The sequence below is a fragment of the Schistocerca serialis genome, chromosome 1 (genome assembly GCF_023864345.2).
Source record: "Schistocerca serialis cubense isolate TAMUIC-IGC-003099 chromosome 1, iqSchSeri2.2, whole genome shotgun sequence".
In the NCBI taxonomy this organism is placed as follows: domain Eukaryota; kingdom Metazoa; phylum Arthropoda; class Insecta; order Orthoptera; family Acrididae; genus Schistocerca; species Schistocerca serialis.
Window position 1 is genome coordinate 1,045,019,726 of NC_064638.1, and position 21,226 is coordinate 1,045,040,951.

Genomic DNA, 21,226 nt, shown 5'->3' on the forward strand with positions numbered 1-21,226 from the left:
TGCACCCACGATGTTTTGTCATCAAGTTACACGATTCTTGGAAGTAGTTCTTCCCCAATACAGCAGAAACTGTACGCTGTGTTTCATTTCTCTGTCTTCAGGATTTTTTTATTGGAATGAAACAGTTCCTGGTCCATATGGGGAGTTACCTCTGTACGTCACTTCTGCCTCCATAGATGTTCGATACCAAACGTTACACGACTGCACCGCTTCTACACGTAAACAGACGATCTGTGGCATGGTGCTTCTTTCTTCCGCTTAATAGATCCACTTCATAGGTCATTACCAATTTTGTTTTTATCATCAGCGGTGGAACGGTGAGTTGCTCATAAAGTGTAATGCACAGCGTGCCAGATTCCGAGACAGGCATCCAATCCTCGTCGCGGATTAAAGACCGTGGCTGGTGCCTCAGAAAGCGTGGGTGTGGTTTTTATGCAGTTTCTCTCGCTCGTTTAAGCAAATACTGGATTGGTCCCCAATTTCTGTCTCAGAAAATACGATACCAAACAGGTAGGCCTACAATACGGTCACAACCGGAATAAAATTCACACAATTCAGACAGTGGCGCATCCACTAAAGGGGTGAAACACCCGAGTATAACATTTCTGAATGAATACCATTGAAACGATATAAAACAAAACAAAAAACTTCGAATGTAAGTTCTATGATTTTAAGATACGTTAAAACGGTACACCATGATTTGTGAGAAAGTCGTTTTTCCGCAATCCCCCGCCCCCGTTTTTCATATCATCATCTAACAGCAGAACGTATGACATCATTAATACCAAATTCAGTCATATATGATGAAGCGGTATTCCAAAGACACATTTGTCAGAAATAATCTAGAAATATGGTGTACGCGAGCCCGATATGTGCCACGTGCATGTTGGTTTGTTTTTTTAAAAAACCTCTCTCAGACAAATATAGTCCGAATGTATATTCTATATTTTTTTTTCTTTTAATTCCATGAAATATAAAAATCTTGTGTTGTTTCGTGTTTTCTTTTTACATTTGGTATTCCTTTTTTCCAAGTTGTAAACTTTTCAGATTTATTTATGTTACATTTCAAATTGTTTGTACATTATTGTTGTAACATTATTGTAAATATGTACAATAATAAGCAAGCCCAGAATCTTTCGGCAGTTTTGGCATTGAAGTGGACACACAGCGATACAGAGGTATTCCTAGCTTTTGTCTGTCAAATTCTTTGGAATACCATTTCATCATGTATGACTGAATATGGTATTAACGACGCTGCACGTTTTGCTAACACGTTTTGCTACTACTCAAAAATCGAAATCAAAAATGATATGTAGGAGAGAGGGGATTTCGAAAAACATGATTTTTCGACAAATCTGAATGCATTGTTGTAACGTACATTAAAAGCCATAGAACTATTACTTGAAGTTCTTTTAATATCTGTTACCGTTTCAACGGTGCCCAATCAGAAATATTAAAGTCAATTTTTTTTTCAAGAGGTTGTGTCACATCCTTGACGGCCGTATGGATACGTATAAAAAAATCTTAGTTTGCTCCACACAGAAACATATTCAAAGCTGATCAAAATAGAAGTGTATTCCTTGGGTAACTTTACTTGCAAGATGGAGGCCATTAGGTTGCAAACCAAATAAAAATAAATTTGCCAAATCCTGTGTAAAACGGACCACGGACCCCGTACGTACTAGACGGAATGAGCACAAAGTAATAGAATAAGAAGAAACTACTTTTGACGATTTCTACTAAGTTTCAGGCAGTTGTTTTGGACAGTAACAGACTGAGTGAATACACCAAAAGTACAAATAAAGCTAAATCATTTTACTGATCAGCTTGTCCAGGTCCAAATCACACTCGAGTTTTCAAATGTCACATTTTTTGCGCTAGTTTTGAAGCAGGTAATTAGATTCTTTTCCAAAAATCTGAAACATCCATTGTAAAAGATTTACAATGGTGGACACTTTGTTTCCTGCCTGTGCATGGTGGCCATCAGATACGATGATCTTGGGCCGCAACGCTCATAAAACTTCATTTAGACCAGTACTGACAAGGGGAAGGCCTCAGACACGGCCAACCGATTCGGCTCAAATTTGGCAGGTCGCTTGTGTACAACCTAAAACGAAAGACTCTAAGATATTTTTGGTCAACACCCCCATGATTTTGAGAAAATCACCCCTGAAGGTTATGACGCTCAATCGACTCAAAATTGGAGGGATCGATAGATAATTGTAAAAAGAGCATTTTTCATCACCAGGTACGGGGTCCGCAAACGCAAACTTTTCCAGAAATCGAGGAAAGAAACTTTTACAACTGCCGCTTCTGTACCCACATGGTAAACGCTCTTCGCCGACAGCGCCGATAGCGTAACGGCCAAGGTAAAGCCGGCACGGTAGCTCAGTGCGTTCGGTCAGAGAGCTGGTTGACCTCTGTAATAAAAAAAAAATAAATAAAAATAAAAATAAAAAAAAACTTAGTGGAAGGATCAACAAACGTACTTGAACGGTTCAAATGGTTCTGAGCACTATGGGACTTAACATCTTAGGTCATCAGTCTCCTAGAACTTAGAACTAATTAAACCTAAGGACATCACACACATCCATGCCCGAGGCAGGATTCGAACCTGCGACCGTAGCAGTCGCGCAGTTCCGGACTGAGCGCCTAGAACCGCGAGACCACCGCGGCCGGCGTACTTGAACGGACTTCCGCAACGACCAAACCCAACGGGAAAAAAAAAAAAAAAAAAAAAAAAAAAAAAAAAAAAAAAAAATCCTTTTCGTTTGTATTTTTCCATATCTCAATTGATAGGGATAGGAGGGTTATTTGCCTACCTTATTATTATCATTCCTTATTGATTTACTTACCTTATTAACCCTCCTATCCCTATCAATTGAGATATGGAAAAATACAAACGAAAAGAAGAACATGCGCTAGGTTTCTTCAAGATTCTAACCCAGATACTCCGACTCCCAGCCAGTTACCTTGGGCGTTGCGCTATCGGTGCTGTCGGCGAAAAGAGCTTACCATGTGGGCACAGAAGCGTAGGTTGTAAAAGTTTCTTACTTCGATTTCTGGAAAAGTATGCGTTTTCGGACCCCATACCTGATGATGAAAAATGCTCTATTTACAATTATCTATCGACTCCGCCAATTTTGAGTCGTTTGCTCGTCATAATATTTAGGGGTGATTTTCTCAAAAAAGCGAGGGCGTTGACCCAAAATATCTTAGATTCCTTTGTTTTAGGTAGTACACAAGCGACTTGCCAAATTTGAGCCGAATCGCTTGACCGTGTCTGAGGCCTTCCCCTTGTGAGGCCGGCCGGAGTGGCCGAGCGGTTAAAGGCGCTACAGTCTGGAACCGCACGACCGCTACGGTCGCAGGTTCGAATCCTGCCTCGGGCATGGATGTGTGTGATGTCCTTAGGTTAGTTAGGTTTAAGTAGTTCTAAGTTCTAGGGGACTTATGACCACAGCAGTTGAGTCCCATAGTGCTCAGAGCCATTTGAACCATTTGAACCCTTGTGAGCTCCATGAGCTGAAGGAGTGAGCGCGATGCGTAAGACTATACAAAGACATATTTGGAAGGATAGTCTTTGGTAAATCTGTCATATTAGCGAGAGGCATTCGGAGTTTTCGCTTGTGTTTATGACTTTCGAGTGATCTTTTCCTCTTATACTTCGTACCAAAATGGTCAAGAATTATGTTTCGTATGGTTCAGTAATTGATGGTCGACAGAAAGCGTTGTTCTGTTTCCACAGTTAAATTAGCTAAGCTGCATGCGTGAAGGAAAATATTCAACTGACACAATAAAATGCTACTAGAAATGTGAAATATATTCAGATTTCCTCATTCGAGTGCAGAATATATAAATAAATGGGTGACACTACGTACGGGGAAATAGATACCGTTGAGTTACTTTTTGGCACTCTTTTACAAAAGACATACTGAAGACAGGAACCGATAAACAGCTGCTGAAGGACGACAGTGTCCCGAGGTTATTCAGTTTTATCGACCATTTACAACAGAACAATCAATCAGGCCAGTATATTAAAGTTGTTATGTTTGACACATCTTGTAAACATTTAAGTATTGCAGTGAAAAATAAATACAGAAATAAAATCTGCTACAAATACTGTTAGTGATTTGACACTCTCCTTCCTTCTCGGAAATTGTAGTTTGCAAACTGAAAACGTTAATTTTATTATTGAGTAGTACATAGCAAGTTTAATGCCAGTACCTTTTGTTTTGCTTGTAGTAACCAGTTTTGCTACTTAAGTAAGTTCACAGAACTTTTTTTTTTCATCTTCCCGTTTTGTTTCCATCAAATTCCATTAGCAGGAGCCAAGAATGGTTACGTTAAAATCGTTCATTAGCGAAATGTTCACGACCCATTTAGCAACATAATTATACAGGAACATGTCTCAAATCGATGCTTTACTCATTTTGTGAGTTAGATATGGAAGGGGAAAGAAAAATATCTTCTGTACAGAAGGAAGCTTTTTGAGCACAACGATACCAAAATTACATATTCGAACAGAGCAGAGCAGGTGCGAAGTGGATCTTACAGAGAAGGATTAGCAGATACAAATTAATAAGACGGGCCGACCACCATACTCCCGCACCAGTTTGTAGACAGGATGATGTGGAATTAAAGGGTACACCTGCTGCCATATGAAATCTCACCCCACACCATAACTCCAGGTGTTGGTCCAAAGTGTCTAGTATGCAGACAGGTTGGTTGGAAGACCTCAACTGGCCTCCTTCTAACCAATACACGTTCGTCACTGGCACCGACGCAGAACCAACTTTCATCAGAAAACATAACATACCTCCACTCTGCCTTCCAATGAGCTCTCGATTGACACCACTAAAGCCATAGATGGCAGTGGTTTGGGGTAAGTGGAATGCATGCTATAGGGCGTCTGGCTCTTTGAAGCAACCGATTTGTAACAGTTCGTTGTATCATTGCGGTGCCAACCGCTGCTACAGATGCTGTACGATGCACCAGAGCCATACACTGAACACGGTATTCTTTCCTCTCGATAGTGCCACATTGCCTTCCGTAGCCCAGTCCTCTTGTGACTGTACAGTTTTGTGATCACCACTGCCAGCAGTCATGTACAGTGGCTACATTCATGCCAAGTCTTTCTGCAGTTTGGCAGAAGGCACATCCAGCTCCTCATAGTCCTATTACACGAGCTCGTTCAAACTCAGTGATGTATTGATAATGGAGTCTTTGTCGCCTTAAAGACGTTCTTGACTAACATCAACTCACCAGTCCAATCTCAAAGGGAAGTAACGCTCACTACTGTTGCAGTATATATTTAAAGCAAACATGATTTGCATCATCAAGTGGCACTATTAGCCCCACTCTTATGCGAGTGGCACGAAATTTAAAGAGACACCAATTTTCGAATGTAGAAACACGCCTAACTGCTCTCGTTTATGTCGCACAACTCCTCCGTGGTGTTTCGATTTGTTTTCCGTCAGTGTATTAACGTAATTTATGATGTCAGATACTTTGCAGTATGTGGCTGCATTACTATAATTTTACCAAATCTGTATCATCCCAACATTACTAGTGTCATATTATTTATTATTATTAGTTGTATAGTATTTACACATCACTTTCGAAATACATTTTCCTTCTCATCAAAGGCGTAATCTTAAAATACTCTGCACGTGACCCCTGGGCTATGCTAGGTAAGCAATAACATTGGCTGCTAGACAATCTTACCGAGCGATGTGACGCAGTGAATAACACACTGAACTCGCATTTGTGAGGACGACGTTTCAAACGCGCGTCCTTCCATCCAGATTTAAGCATTCCGTGATTTCCACAAAGTGCTCCAGGCAAATGCCAGCATGGTTCCTTTGACAGGGCACCGCCGACTTCCTACCCCATCCTTTACACAATCCGAGCTTGTGCTCCGTCTCTAATGACCTCAATTTCGACGGGACGATAAACCCAATCTTCCTTCCTTCCCTGACAATCCTCGCAATCTCCTAGCACAGCATATCATTGACTGAGATCGTAGTGTATGTGTTAAAATGAGAGCGTTGTGGTGTTGGGAGAAATACTGTAACTTAATCACGTCACTGCATATTTTGCCAAATTTCTGTAAATATTAACAAAATATGATCTAAGACAGTATTACAATACAGTGTATGACTGTGGCACAGCTGAGTTACTGGAATTTAATGACTTCATAGCAAATTCTGTAAGCACTCCCACCACCCATTACTATTACAAATTTTGAGTAATTTTCTGCAATTTTATCGATTTCTCAGACTTTTCAAGACTTTCAACGATAGACACGTGCAAAAACGACATTAACAATTAGCACAGCGTGATTATTAACAAACGCACCCACATCCCACGATAAACAAATACCACAATGCTCAAATACACATCTAGATTACGAAAACTCACTCCTGCTTTATTAGTGTGAAGCGTCACTACAGTACTGCCTTAGGGAATCTATGCCACTATCGGATTATAGAAAATTTGTAAAATAAAAAATGGAAAATATCCAACTATGTACATATATCGCTGTATTTACACTGTAAACAACTTCTCCACAAAACTGTATAAAACAAACTTTAAAAAATGCGATGTGGAGGCCTGCTCAGGACCATCTCCCATTGTTAACAGCTGGCGCTGCACGTCTCCCACCTATACCCCAGCTGCAGGTAGGGAGTAGAACCGACGCAGGCATAGGTATCTGCGAGTTACCCCTACGGCACACAATGGCCACCATCTACTGTCAGTACCGCAGGCACACACTGTAGAGAGTGCGAGTGAGAACAAGAATATCTCTGACACTATGAACAAACCATCGATAAGTCGCCCAAACAAGGTACATAGCAGGCAGGAAGAAGTAGCTGGCAGAAGTGCGTCAATCACGAGACGAAACCCACGCCGAAGAATACTGACTCAACCTCAGTAAACAGCAACTCCCCAGAATACTGTCTGCAGTAACTGCTCTCCCCACGTTTCGGGCTGCGTCCACCATTAAATTCTGTGTCCATCACATTGGTAAGGTTAGCTTGGAGAACACACTCAGAAGTTTTCTTAAAATGTGGGTAAGAGGGACACAATATGAGCAATGCACTTAAAACGATATCTTCCAAGATCTAGAACTACCAAAGAAAAAAAAAAAAAGAAAAAAAAAACTATTCCTATGAATGACTTGTCCCCATGTTACGAGTTTATACGTGTGGTCACAGTTTGTTAAAAAACAATAGCATTAGCAAAACACGTCCCACTGCTGTTTATAAGCTTGGCAAATTTTCTCTAAAGACATGCACATAAAAAAAATCGAAACTCATCTCTTACCACAATGGGATATAAAAGAAATTACGTCAATGTCGCACGTTAAACAACTAGAACAGTTTGATATTTTAACGGCGACACTTGCATCTCTAGTTTAACAATTTCCATAATGCATTATTTAACAACAAATATACATCAGCTACCTACCAAGTCTACGTGCTACTTGCATTATTAATGTATGATGTCACTATAGGTTTGTCGATAGTGCACTTATATAATTTGCACGAAAAATCCATACTGTAGAAATCAGTTTCCCTCACAACCTGCATAAAATTGACGTTGCTGGGAACCAAGTCTACATTAGCAGTGTTCAAATCACTGTAAGATATATAACCAGCTATAGAAAAATCCAAGTTTTAACACTCACAACACAATGTTAAATTTTCGGAACTATGTTACCTCCATTAAACTATATATATTACACTAATCTAGATTTAGCCATTAGGTCATTTTCGAGTGTGTACTGAAATGACTAAACAATAAAAAATTTAAATAACGGAGAGGGGCATAAATACAAAGAATAGAAATTACTGTACGAATTACACGCCTTGCTAAATTATTTACACGTAAAAAATCGTCGGATCTGTGTGAAACAGTATTCAGCCTCGCGAAGTACAAATCAGGCTACATAAATCAGTTGTTCGTAAGTACGTGTGAGCACATACCTGCGACACACAAAATACCTGGAAAATTGGAAGCCTGGCAAATGTAGTGAAGCTATGACGCAAATTGAACGTCCAAGACACAGGTTTAAGCTTCATTACACAGTGTCTGAACATCAACTGTCACGAATGTAAGTAAACGATCTTGAAAAGCCATCAGAGAAACATCACAATCTGCACTACTTAATCTATGATACGTCAAGGGACAAAGTAGTAGAATTGTTTACTTGATATGCTGAGTACATTAATTTTGCCATAAACACTACATGACAGTGTTTAGACTATGTAGCGTGGAGATTCAATTTCAAAGCTCACATGTAAACAAAGTAAAATACTTTAACGTACTATAAATACCAAGAATCATGGCGATTCAACCTCATGAGACAATTATTTGTCCAGTAACTGCTGTGTTATATAATAAAAAGCTGTAGACATGGTTACAAAATGACGAAAACTTTATGTAAAACATCTAAAGGTTTTTACACTAAGACAAACACTCAAAAGACAGCAGAGTAAAAAAGGGAATGAGGGGTGTGGGGGGAGGGAGGGGTACCGCGAGGGGGGGGGGGGGGCTAGGGGAGACAAAAAGGGGTGAGGAGGCGTAGGAGGGCAGGTTGGAATTATTTACATACTTTCAAGGGCTTTTTCACTCTTCAATAGCTGTTCTGTATTCCCATTCGCCACCTTTCACGATCATGGCAGCCATCCTATTTCATATCTCTCTTCCTCATGTTTCCAATTACTCCCGCTCTTCATGTTAACCTCGGCCGTCCCCGCTTCCTCCTTCCTGGCGGCGACCACTCCAGAATTGGTCTTGGCCATTATCCTTGCTCAATTCTCCGTATGTGGCCATACCAATGAAGAGCTCTGGTCTCAGTTCTTTGCACGACTAATTGTTCCATATCCATTATTTTCCTAATTTCATCATTTCTTTTCTCTGTGTCGCGGATGTACTGGCTGCCGTTCTTATTTCTTAAATCTCTACTGCCTGTACTCTGCTTCTCTGCCGCTCTCCATAGGGTCTATCCTTCTGCACCGTACACTGATCAGCCTAAATATCATGACAACCGACCGTCTATCGATATAAACCCGACCAGGCAATAGATCTGTCGGCTGGCGTGGATGACTGCTAGTCAGACACATACACGGTGCATGTAGTATCAGTGAGCGTGCTGTCCGTTTATAGAAAGGGGACGGCTCGCAATCTATCTGAGTTTGACCGAAGGCAGATTGTGATGCCCTGGAGGCTCGGCAAGAGCATTTCTGGATCTGCACAATTTGTCGGCTGTTCTAGGAGTGCTGTGATGAGTGTCTTCAACATGTGACGAAACCAAGATGAAACCACGTCCAAAAAAAAGGTGAAACCACGTCCAGATGCCATGGGGTTGGGCCGCCACCGCTCTTTACAGATGGATGTCGTAGGCTGTACGGACTGGTATAGCAGGACAAGCGGCGATATGTGGCGAAACTAACATCAGACTTTAATGCTGGGCAGAGTACAAGTTTTTCTGAACACACAGTGCACCGAACACTCCTAACGGTGGCCCGCCGCAGCCGAGTACGCATGCATGTGCCAATGTTAACGTCACGACATCGCAACTGTCAATAAAATTGGCACATGATCATCGGCACTGGAGCGTTGCATCGTCTGATGAATCTCGATACCTTCTTCATCAAGCCGATGGGAGGTTGCGACTTCCAGGGGGACAGCTCCTTGACGCCTGTACTGTGGGGTGGAGAAGAGCTGTCGACGCCTCTGTCATGCTCCGCGGAACATTCACGTGGTCATCCATGGGTCCAATGGATCTCGTGCAAGACATTATGGTGCCCAAGGAGTATCGTAAATTGATTGGAGACCACGTACACCCCTTCATGACGATCATGTTTCCAGGCGACAGTGGCATTTCTCAATAAGATAATGTGGCATACCACAAGGTCAAGAATGTGATGAAGTGGTTCGAGAAATACAGTGGCAAGTTCCAGATGATGAACTGGCCCGCGACCTCGCCAGATCTGAAACAGACGAACACATCTGGGATATGATTGAACGAGGCGTCAGAGCTCATCGCCCCCTTCCCAGAACTTACGGGAATTAGTTGACTTGTATGTGCACATGTGGTGGCAACCCTCTCCAACGGCCTACCAAGGCCTCATTGCTTCCAATCCACGACGCGTCGCCACTGTTATCCGTGCCAAAGATAGACATACCGGCTATTAGGTAGATGGTCATAATTTTCTGGCTGATCAGTGTATGTTGATATATTTTCCACTGCTGTTTACAGAATCCTCTTCTTTGTTTCTTTTGACATTGCCGGACTCCACAGAATTCCATTTATCGTTTTAAATGCTGCTCTTGCCTGCTGGATTCTGCATTCCACATCTGCTTCACAGCTTCCTCAGAAACAGATAATCGACACAGAATTCCATTCAGCATTTTAAATGCTGCTCTTGCCTGCTGAATTCTGCCTTCCACATCTGCTTCACAGCTTGCTCAGGAACAGATAATCGATCCTAAGTTTCTGAACTGCTTTACAGCTTTAATAATTCCTTGCGGCAGTTCTATATCCATTCCCTCTCCTCTAGTAGCTTACTAGATGTCCAGTTTTGCTCATATTTTTTTCTAAACCCGCCCCCTTTAGATACTTCCATTAATTTCTTTATCATAAATGTGACATCCTCTCTCCTTTGTGCTGTCAGTACTTGATCACTGGAAAATGATAATGAGTGGATAGACTAGTATCCCATACCTCTGAGTGACTGATTCCAACGTTCCAGTATATACTGCATGTACGGTGTAAAGAGGATCGGTGAGATACTGCAACACTGTCTGAATCCTTCCGATGTTTAGAATGCCTCACTCAACTTTCTCCCTACTTTAACTGCTACGTACGATTGATGGTATAATCCTTCAGTGAAGGATATATGTTCTGTTTCTACTCCTATATATACTCCGCCGCTTCCGCTACTCTGTTGATGGGTACAGAATTCAAAAATATTGGTGTCCTGCTTGACCCTTAGAATACACTTTCTCACTTATTTGTCTGAAGCTAAAAATATGATTCATAGAAGATTGTCCAACTGTAAAACGTGCCTGTTCCCCTTGCATTTTTCCCTAAATCTAGTTCTCCAATCTGCTTTTGAGTAAGCACTAAAAAGTTGTATTGTACACACTACTCTCATGGTATTTCCTCTCCCTCCACAATCTGACTGAACAATTCACGTACAAGTCTCACCATTTGAGGGGACCTATATTTCCACAGTGTCATTGCTCTTCCTCCCAGTCAACATGCCTTTCCGTTCTTTGTCTCTTTCAGCATCTCTTTTACCTCTTGCTCTAGTATAGGTTCAGTATTACCTAATGTACTTATTTTGTTGTAAACTTCTATCACGTGGTCTCTTCTTTTTTCTATCAGGAGTTCTTCAAAGTGCTTTTTCCACAGTCCAATAGGTATGGACTGTATTATGGGTGCGAGACTGCTGGCCGTTTCCATCTTCCTTATTGTCAACCGTGCCTCGCCGATTTCCTATATCCCTTAATTTCTTAGCCCCCGTTTTATATAACTTATAAAATTTCCCCATCCTCCTCTCCCCCAGAGCATAACAGTATGTGATACAGGTTGAAACCACCGAAATGAAAATAAAACGTGAAAAAAATGGTTCAGATGGCTCTGAGCACTATGGGACTTAACATCTGAGGTCATCAGTCCCCTAGAACTACTTAAACCTTACTAACCTAAGGACATCACACACATCCATGCCCGAGGTAGGATTCGAGTCTGCGACCGTAGCAGTCGCGCGGTTCCGGACTGAAACGCCTAGAATCACTCGGCCACCGCGGCCGGCAACGTGAAAAACTAGCGGGCGTTTGTCTGTTCCACGGTTCAGTCTTATACTTGTTCAGACAGTAACACTCATTATGAATCAAAACAAGTGGCCGATGCATTAGGTCTGAGCAGTAGCAAGAGATGCCCAGAGTACTTAAATGATCTGTTGGAATCTAACGAAAGAACTGCTATTTCTGATGAGCTGTTGTAATGGAGAATACAGCTGTCTTACTAACGTTTATTATAACTATGCGAGCTAAGATCCAATGTATCGGCTGCTTGTTTGCCTTCATAATGCGTACTAAGTGCTCACTTGTGAGGTGTGTAATACTAGCCTACAAGATACCAGGAGATGTGCAGAGAATGACCTACACAACGGCCACACTGTGTCACATGATGGCACATCTGACATTGATTATTCAACCAACAGTATTACATGAACATGAGAGATTAAAACTAGCACACATGCAAGTAAAATGAATTCATAGTACCAGACCACAAGCTGTCCTCGAGCTACTATAGCCCTAAGTGGCAAAATAATTGTGCACTGATTTTCATCAAACAATGTAAGATGTATATGTTTACTTACACCGAGGTGACAAGTCATGGGACACCCCCTAAAATCGTGTCGGACCCCCTTTTGCCCAGCGCAGTGCAGCAACTCGACACAGCATGGACTCAACAAGTGTTGGAAGCACCCTGCAGAAATATTAAGTCATGCTGCCTCTGCAGCCGCTCATAATTGCGAAAGTGTTATAGGTGCAGGATTTCGTGCACGAACCGACCTCTCGATTATACCCCTTAAAGGTTCGATGCGATTCTTGTCGGGCGATCTTGGTGGCCAGATCAGTCACTTGGATCGTACAGAATGTTCTTCAAACCAATCGCGAAAAATGGTGGCCCAGTGACATGGCGCATTGTCTTCAGTAAAGAGTCCATCGTTGTTTGGGAATATGAAGTCCATGAATGGCTGCAAATGGTCTCAAAGTAGCTAAACATAGCCATTTCAAGTCAATGATTGGTTTCATTCCATTTAAACACAGCCCACACCATTATGGAGCCAACACCAGCTTGCACAGTGCCGTGTTCGCAACTTGGGTCCGATGCTTCGTGGGGTCAACGCCACACCCGACACCTTCCGTCACCTCTTACCAACTGAAATCAGAACTCATCTGACCAGGGCACGTTTTTCCAGTCGTTTTGGATCCAACCGATATGGTCACGAGCCCAGGACAGGTGCTGCAGGCGCTGTCGTCCTGTTAGCTAAGGCACTCGCGTCGGCCGTCTGCTGCTATAGCCTATTTCGTCCGACGGTCGTTAATTGATACGTTCGTAGACGGCCACATTAATTTCTGTGAGTATTTCAGGAAGTGTTGCTTGTCTGTTAGTACTGATTACTCTACGCAAACGCCGCTGCTTTCGGTCCTTAAATGAAGCCAGTCGGCCACTGCGTTGTCCGTGATGAAAGGTAATACCTGAAATTTGGTTTTTCGGCACATTTTTGACACTGTGATTCTTGGAATATTGAATTCCCTAACGATTTCTGAAATGGAATGTCCCATGCCTCTAGCTAGATGACTTGCTACAGACGCGAAATTTAACCGACAGGAAGAAGATGCTGTGATATGCAAATGATTAGATTTTCAGAGCATTCACACAAGGTTACCGCCGGTAGCGACACGACAACGTGCTGACATGAGGAAAGTTTCCAACCGATTTCTCATACACAAACAGCAGTTGACCGGCGTTGCCTGGTGAAACGTTGTTGTGATGCCACGTGTAAGGAACAGAAATGCGTACCATCACGTTTCCGACTTTGATAAAGGTCGGATTGTAGCCTGTCGCGATTGCGGTTTATCGTATAGCGACATTGCTGCTCGCGTTGGTCGAGATCCAATGACTGTTAGCAGAATATGGAATCGGTGGGTTCAGAAGGGTAATACGGAACGCCGTGCTGGATCCCAACGGCCTCGTGTCACTAGCAGTCGAGATGACAGGCATCTTATCCGCATGGCTGTAACGGATCGTGCAGCCACGTCTCGATCCCTGAGTCAATAGATGGGGACGTTTGCTAGACAACAACCATCTGCACGAACAGTTCGACGACGTTTGCAGCAGCATGGACTATCAGCTCAGAGACCGTGGCTGCGGTTACCCTTGACGCTGCATCACAGACAGGAGCGACTGAAGTGGTGTACTCAACGACGAACCTGGGTGCACGAATGGCAAAACGTCATTATTTCGGATGAATCCAGGTTCTGTTTACAGCATCGTGATGGTCGCACCCGTGTTTGGCGACATCGTGGTGAACGCACATTGGAAGCGTGTATTCGTCATCGCCATACTTGCGTATCACCCGGCGTGATAGTATGGGGTGCCATTGGTTACACGTCTCGGTCACCTCTTGTTCGCACTGTCGGCACTTTGAACAGTGGACGTTACATTTCAGATGTGTTGCGACGAATGGCTCTACCCTTCATTCGATCCCTGCGAAACCCTACATTTCAGCAAGACAATGCACGACCGCATGTTGCAGGTCCTGTATGGGCCTTTCTGGATACGGAAGATGTTCGACTGCTGCCCTGGCCAGCACATTCTCCAAATCTCTCACCAACTGAAAACGTCTGGTCAATTGTGGCCGAGCAACTGGCTCGTCACAATACGCCAGTCACTACTCTTGATGAACTATGGTATCGTGTTGGAGCTGCATATGCAGCTGTACCTGTACACGCCATCCAAGCTCTTTTTGACTCAATGCCCAGGCGTATCAAGGCCGTTATTACGGCCAGAGGTGGTTGTCCGGGTACTGATATCTCAGGATCTATGCACCCAAATTGCGTGAATATGTAATCACATGTCAGTTCTAGTATAATATATTTGTCCAATGAATACCCGTTTATCATCTGCATTTCTTCTTGGTGTAGCAATTTTAATGGCCAGTAGTGTATTATTCCGCATTGAAAGTCTGTTAATTCCCGTTGAGCGACTGTAATCACTTCGGAAACCTTTCACATGAATCACATGAGTACCAATGACAGCTCCCCCAATGCAGCTGCCCTTTTACAGCTTGTGCACGCATTACGACGCAATCGTTATATGTGTATATCGTTATCCCATGACTTTTGTCTTCTCAGTATGTGTAGATTACAACGACGTTAGCTAGTATCAAAAGACATCTTTGTATATTCGCCTAGGTATTGCCTGTGCGTTGATCTGTGCAATCGAGATTCTATGGTGCAACCTTTGAAGTCGTACATCGTAAGATGTTTAATCGCTGCACACAGTAAAAATTAGTAATGTGTCTTAAAAAAGTATCAAATAGTAATGCCAAAATGTGTATCCAGCCAGACTTTGAGCACCTTATATAACAAAGTTCTGTTACGTGAGAGTGCGACACCATGTTATCTGCATGGTCTTCACACGGTGTACCTTTTATACGTCTGTTGCATTTCAGACTACAAACCGATGTACTAAATTTATGTTCCTGCACCCAGACGTTACCTTTCCTTAAATGTACGCTTGTGACACCTGCTATTGTGAATCTGGTCGATGTAGAATATTAACATAGACAATAAGCAACGAATGACACATGTATTAAAGTTAGCCTTATTCAGTTACGAGTTGCATTACTCTTAGTTGATGGTTTTTCTTTGTTATCTTTCACCTAGACTTTGTGGTACAAGTCAGAGTATCGGGACGTACAGTATGGAATAAGTAAATAAGTACTTTTAACCCTTGAGATACTGGTCTTCGACACATATTATTAATTTGTTCCCTATACTTTATAAAAGTCAAAGTGCTATCATTTTTATTGATATGCATAATGTTTACCTGATAATCATCCAGACCCCGCGTGACCTGTTCAGGAGGAGATAAGCGTACTGTGTAGGTCTTGCTTTAATGATCTTTGGCAGATATTTTGAATTTGCTCTGTATACGTGGCCACAATTAAGTTTGCTGTCCTTTCTATCGCTGTATGGTCTTTACCTAATAATCACCCAGACATCTGGTGCTATTTTTAGATGTACTAACATATTAACTATTTCCTTGACAATGATATTACAGAAGACTCTGTTGTAAGTACAATAATTTTTTCTCTTTGGTTATGCGAAAATAAAGTTTGATTTAATCTGTGGTAGCTCTATCATGACATAGGAAAGTGGACACATAGATAATGTAGGAATTCTTGGTTAGTAGTAGTTTCGGCTACATATAACTCTATAACAAGTATGTATAGATAATCTAAGTGACATTAAATTGGTTTTAATAGTGTAACCCATTTAAAACAGTTTTTCTATTAAGATTTCACCTGGACACAGGCTGATTAGTTAGATGTGTCTAAACATTGAATTACTCTCATAACGACATAAGTGTACCATATAGATTTTCATTAGTGACCTCCATTACAGTCTATGGGTTTAATTCGTGTATAAGATGGAAATTAGGATGGTGTCCTCCTAACTGATGTAGGGTCTATACTTAAAATAAACTAGACATCGGGTGACATATTGTAACAGTAAAAAACTTGTCAAAACGTCATACTAGACACAGTTGTGAGTGCATAAATTAAATGTATCATGTGGTACTTTCAATCAAGACATAGGCAGTTGTACTCTAAGATATCGATTTAGTCTTAGATACAATAGTTTTATCCTCGTTCCTGCTACTATTAGGCCTGCATAGAGAACCTAAGCCATATGTCTTCTGGTTTTTGACTGTGTAATTTTTTAATATTGTAAGAAGTGTTTTTGTAAAATAATTAAATATGTTATTTTACAAAAAATGTTTTTAATGGCAATGTTTTCAGGCTTGGCATATATCCATGCTTTTGTCCATTGTAAGTTGGTGTTATCGAGTAACACCACCAAAGTGCCATGTGGTGGGCTTATGTAACAGTTAGAATGCTTACTCTCATTCTCAGTCAATTGCCATCTGTTGATGTGTTTGATGACTTGTAGTCGCGCATTAGTATCTACATCTACATCTACATCTATACTCCGCGAGCCACCTTACGGTGTGTGGCGGAGGGTACTTATTGTACCACTATCTGATCCCCCCTTCCCTGTTCCATTCACGAATTGTGCGTGGGAAGAACGACTGCTTGTAAGTCTCCGTATTTGCTCTAATTTCTCGGATCTTTTCGTTGTGATCATTACGCGAGATATATGTGGGCGGTAGTAATATGTTGCCCATCTCTTCCCGGAATGTGCTCTCTCGTAATTTCGATAATAAACCTCTCCGTATTGCGTAACGCCTTTCTTGAAGTGTCCGCCACTGGAGCTTGTTCAGCATCTCCGTAACGCTCTCGCGCTGACTAAATGTCCCCATGACGAATCGCGCTGCTTTTCGCTGGATCATGTCTATCTCTTCTATTAATCCAACCTGGTGAGGGTCCCATACTGATGAGCAATACTCAAGAATCGGACGAACAAGCGTTTTGTAAGCTACTTCTTTCGTCGATGAGTCACATTTTCTTAGAATTCTTCCTATGAATCTCAACCTGGCGCCTGCTTTTCCCACTATTTGTTTTATGTGATCATTCCACTTCAGATCGCTCCGGATAGTAACTCCTAAGTATTTTACGGTCGTTACCGCTTCCAATGATTTACCACCTATGGCATAATCGTACTGGAATGGATTTCTGCCCCTATGTATGCGCATTATATTACATTTATCTACGTTTAGGGAAAGCTGCCAGCTGTCGCACCATGCATTAATCCTCTGCAGGTCCTCCTGGAGTACGTACGAGTCTTCTGATGTTGCTACTTTCTTGTAGACAGCCGTGTCATCTGCAAATAGCCTCACGGAGCTACCGATGTTGTCAACTAAGTCATTTATGTATATTGTAAACAATAAAGGTCCTATCACGCTTCCCTGCGGTACTCCCGAAATTACCTCTACATCTGCAGATTTTGAACCGTTAAGAATGACATGTTGTGTTCTTTCTTCTAGGAAATCCTGAATCCAATCATGTTTGTATATTGCATTGCTTTTATGTTTGACATGCCGACTTCCAGTAAATTTCACTACACTGACGCACATGTATGTGGTATATCGCCATTTGCAGAACTGAAGAAAAAGATGCTTTGATGTTATAAAGCAGCGTTGCTTTTATGTTTGACATGCCGACTTCCAGTAAATTCCACTACACTGACGTACATGTATGTGGTATATCGCCACTTACAGTACTGAAGAAAAAGGTGCAGTGATGTCATAAAACATAAGATATGTTGTGGTTCTTCCATGTATTGGGTTAAATGAAATATTCGTGTAAGTATTTCATCATGCTAGTTAACTGTTTATCCTGTCATCGTGAGTTCTTCCTGTAGCAGGTCTGATCGTGTCAAAAAGGTCTTGCCGAAACCAGTTACCTAATAAATGGTTTACTAGCGATCTTGGAGTTTAAAATTTCTTCAGACCCCACAATATTGCAGTTCGCCTCCATACTGATATAACGTTCTGTGTTAAACAGAAATATTGTAGAAACTTGGAAGCTATGACATTTTTTTGAGATGCTGCTAGCAAATAGGCTTTCTCAGGAAAGCTTTCCAATTTGGAGCACTGAAAATAGTCTGCTTGGGTTGTTGTTCTTCCTTATTTCCTGGTTATAGCTTGTGTCATGTGGTCCAAAGGATGTCAAGTCTGAAGCCCGTACATACAGTGTGGTGGGAGACGCAACAGAACAACCCCGTTTTCGTTGGAAAGTTCAAAGGTATGTGTGCTCTTGTACCTACTATGGCCATCTAGTATTGGAAGTATTTTTTTTGTGTTTGGCTCCACTATGGAAATTAATTGTTACAGCCATTGTACACATAATTCTGCAGTCATGTAACGATTTTCATTGTGCAGATGCAGCGTACCCACTTTATCTGCATCGTACAGTATTGGAGATGGAATTCAGCTTCTTTCGAAGAAATATTTATGCAGGTGGAATGTACAGTCGGAAGTGGGACACGCTACAACAGTTACGTGAATTCCACTCATAACTCTTTATGGCACCAACTTGTTTTTAATTTTTTTTTTTTTTAGCAAAAATTCTTTGAGGTTTCTGAATGTTGTGAGCGATGATTCGCCCAAATCATACATTTGTAATGGCAGAAGTGTTTTCGTTGTCGACTACCTCTTCAAGCAGAGAGAAAAATTTTAAGACTTGTGGCTTATTAACAGCCAGTGAACATGCTGCACAGGTTTGTTCTGGTTGCCGTAGACTTACCTCAGGTTTACGATTTCGGAAACGTTCCAACGCTGCCATCTTAGTATCTTCCTTAAAAGAAGGATCACTTACAGTTCTCTGAGACGCCTCATATGCTATATGTCGAGTGTCAGTTCAGGTTAATCCACAAAGATGCGATTCAAGGTCTAAAATATGGACTAGCAGCTTTTCAGTCTTGTGAGCGTACATTATGAAATCGAGCATCATCTTGACCGCTTTTCTCACCTCGTTCTTTCCAGAACAGCGTAACCTGAGGTACACTGTACACCAAAGATGCTAAAGTCATCCCATCAAACTCTTTGTAACGGCAGCAACAGCAGATGTCACGTCGCTTCCATTCCACGACAATCTGTTTGAAGTCAACTATGTATTTATTCACCATTGCCTCCAAAAATTATTTCATGATGTTATAAAAAGTATTATTTTTGGTTGCTAATTACTGTCTTTATTTCTAATACGCTTTTTTTAAACTAACACTCTGTATTTCAGCAGTCGATAACGTATGTGACGGAGCCAAGGAGGTTAAAATAAATTCTAACCGCCTTGGATGAAACAGCGCAAAATCGACGTAGTCCTTTGTCATTTTTCCCACTTAAACACAAATGTAATCTTTGGTCATAACCTCAACCACTAAGAAAGACGCAATTGAAATATTGCTACAGATTTCAAGACTTACTGTTTTAAAATCTTCTTCCCCTGATAGTAAATCTTCCTTACAAGTGATCAACACTACACAACTTGGAAAGTTTCCTAACGGGAAGACTGGTTTCGTTGACCTCGAAAACGATTTCCCGCGCCTCACCTCAGCAAAAGCAAGTGCGCAAAGATTAATGGTTTGTGGGGTAGTCAGTACAAACTATCGAGTAAAAAGAGCTCTATGGCATTAGCAAGCAATCAACAATGTTGTGCTATTGTTATAAACATGTCTTATGTATTTAAAAAAATGGAATATTTGCTTGATATCAATTTAAGTTAAAGTCAAGAACTCTTTTGCTAGCTGTTCCGATCGACGTTGCTCCAGTAATTGACAGCTGACACTGAAATTACATCTCAAATGCTGACAACTTAGAGTACGAAACACATCAAAGTAGAAGACCAGTTTGAAAGAAGCGATGCAGAATTTGCAGGAAAAAACACCGAAATCTTGAAACACAAAGACGCCGCACTGGAAAGTTCACGCATGGACTCATCAGGCTACTTCTCCAGTCAACGGAAGCTAGTTTTGCAGCTTTATATCGAATCGCCGAGACAGAGCAATATCATACAGCAGGAGAGGAGATCATTAAGCGGTGCTTATTAGTTGCGCTGAAGATAGTTTCAGGACAGCAACATGTGGAAAGGATAAACAAGATATCTCTTTCTAACAATATTATCGGAAGTCGTGAGTTTGGATATTTTGGACACGGTAGTCAACGAAATAATATTAAGTTATTTCTTTGCACCGCACTTGGATGAATGGACTGACGTTCTAGCTTGCTTCCAGCTGCTTGTCTGTGCTCGATGCATGCAAGACGACGGCCTGAAAGAGGAATACTTCTTGTTCCCGTAATCACGAGACATTACTACAGCAGCGAATATGTTTTTCGATCAGCGAAGAAGTTTGTTGAGGAAAATTAGAGACGTTGGTCAAAGTTGGTACGTGTAAGCACTGACAGAGCACCTTCCATGCTTGGCATTCTCTCCGAATCCACGTATTGGTGAAAGAAGTTCTCCAAATACAACGTTCTGCCACGCCGGTATTATCGTTTCGCTTTGACAGTGAAAATATTCCACTTGATATGTTCATTGAACTCACTCATACTGTGAATATTGTAAACCCTATTCGAGACAGTGCAACGAACACAAGAGTTCTCAAAGAATTGTGAAAAGAAACTGAAGCAAAATTCGATGTCCTCTTGTTTCACACCGAAATACGACGGCTATGACGTGGTAATATGTTGCACAGAGCGCTCGATTTGCAACAAGGAATTGCTTTGTTTCTGAAAAGGGCGATGACGGAAAAGGAGAAACACTTAACGTGCTGAAATAACAGATAATATATTTATACTGACAGGAAAAAATCGAGTTGTTGAAGATGCAGAAGATGAAAATCATGTGGCCTCTTGACAATGGAGATTTTGATTTCATTAATAAATGCCACGGAAGACTACAGACTTAAGCAACTAGCACTGATAAAAAACCATCCCACATCAAGAAGGAAT

General features: G+C 41.5%; 1 protein-coding gene across 5 annotated transcripts in view; it reads left to right on the plus strand.

The window, feature by feature from the left end:
• Window positions 1–21,226, plus strand: part of LOC126414647 (parathyroid hormone/parathyroid hormone-related peptide receptor-like) — a 510,473-nt gene that overhangs the window by 214,262 nt on the left and 274,985 nt on the right. The gene's annotated exons all lie outside the window — the stretch shown is intronic.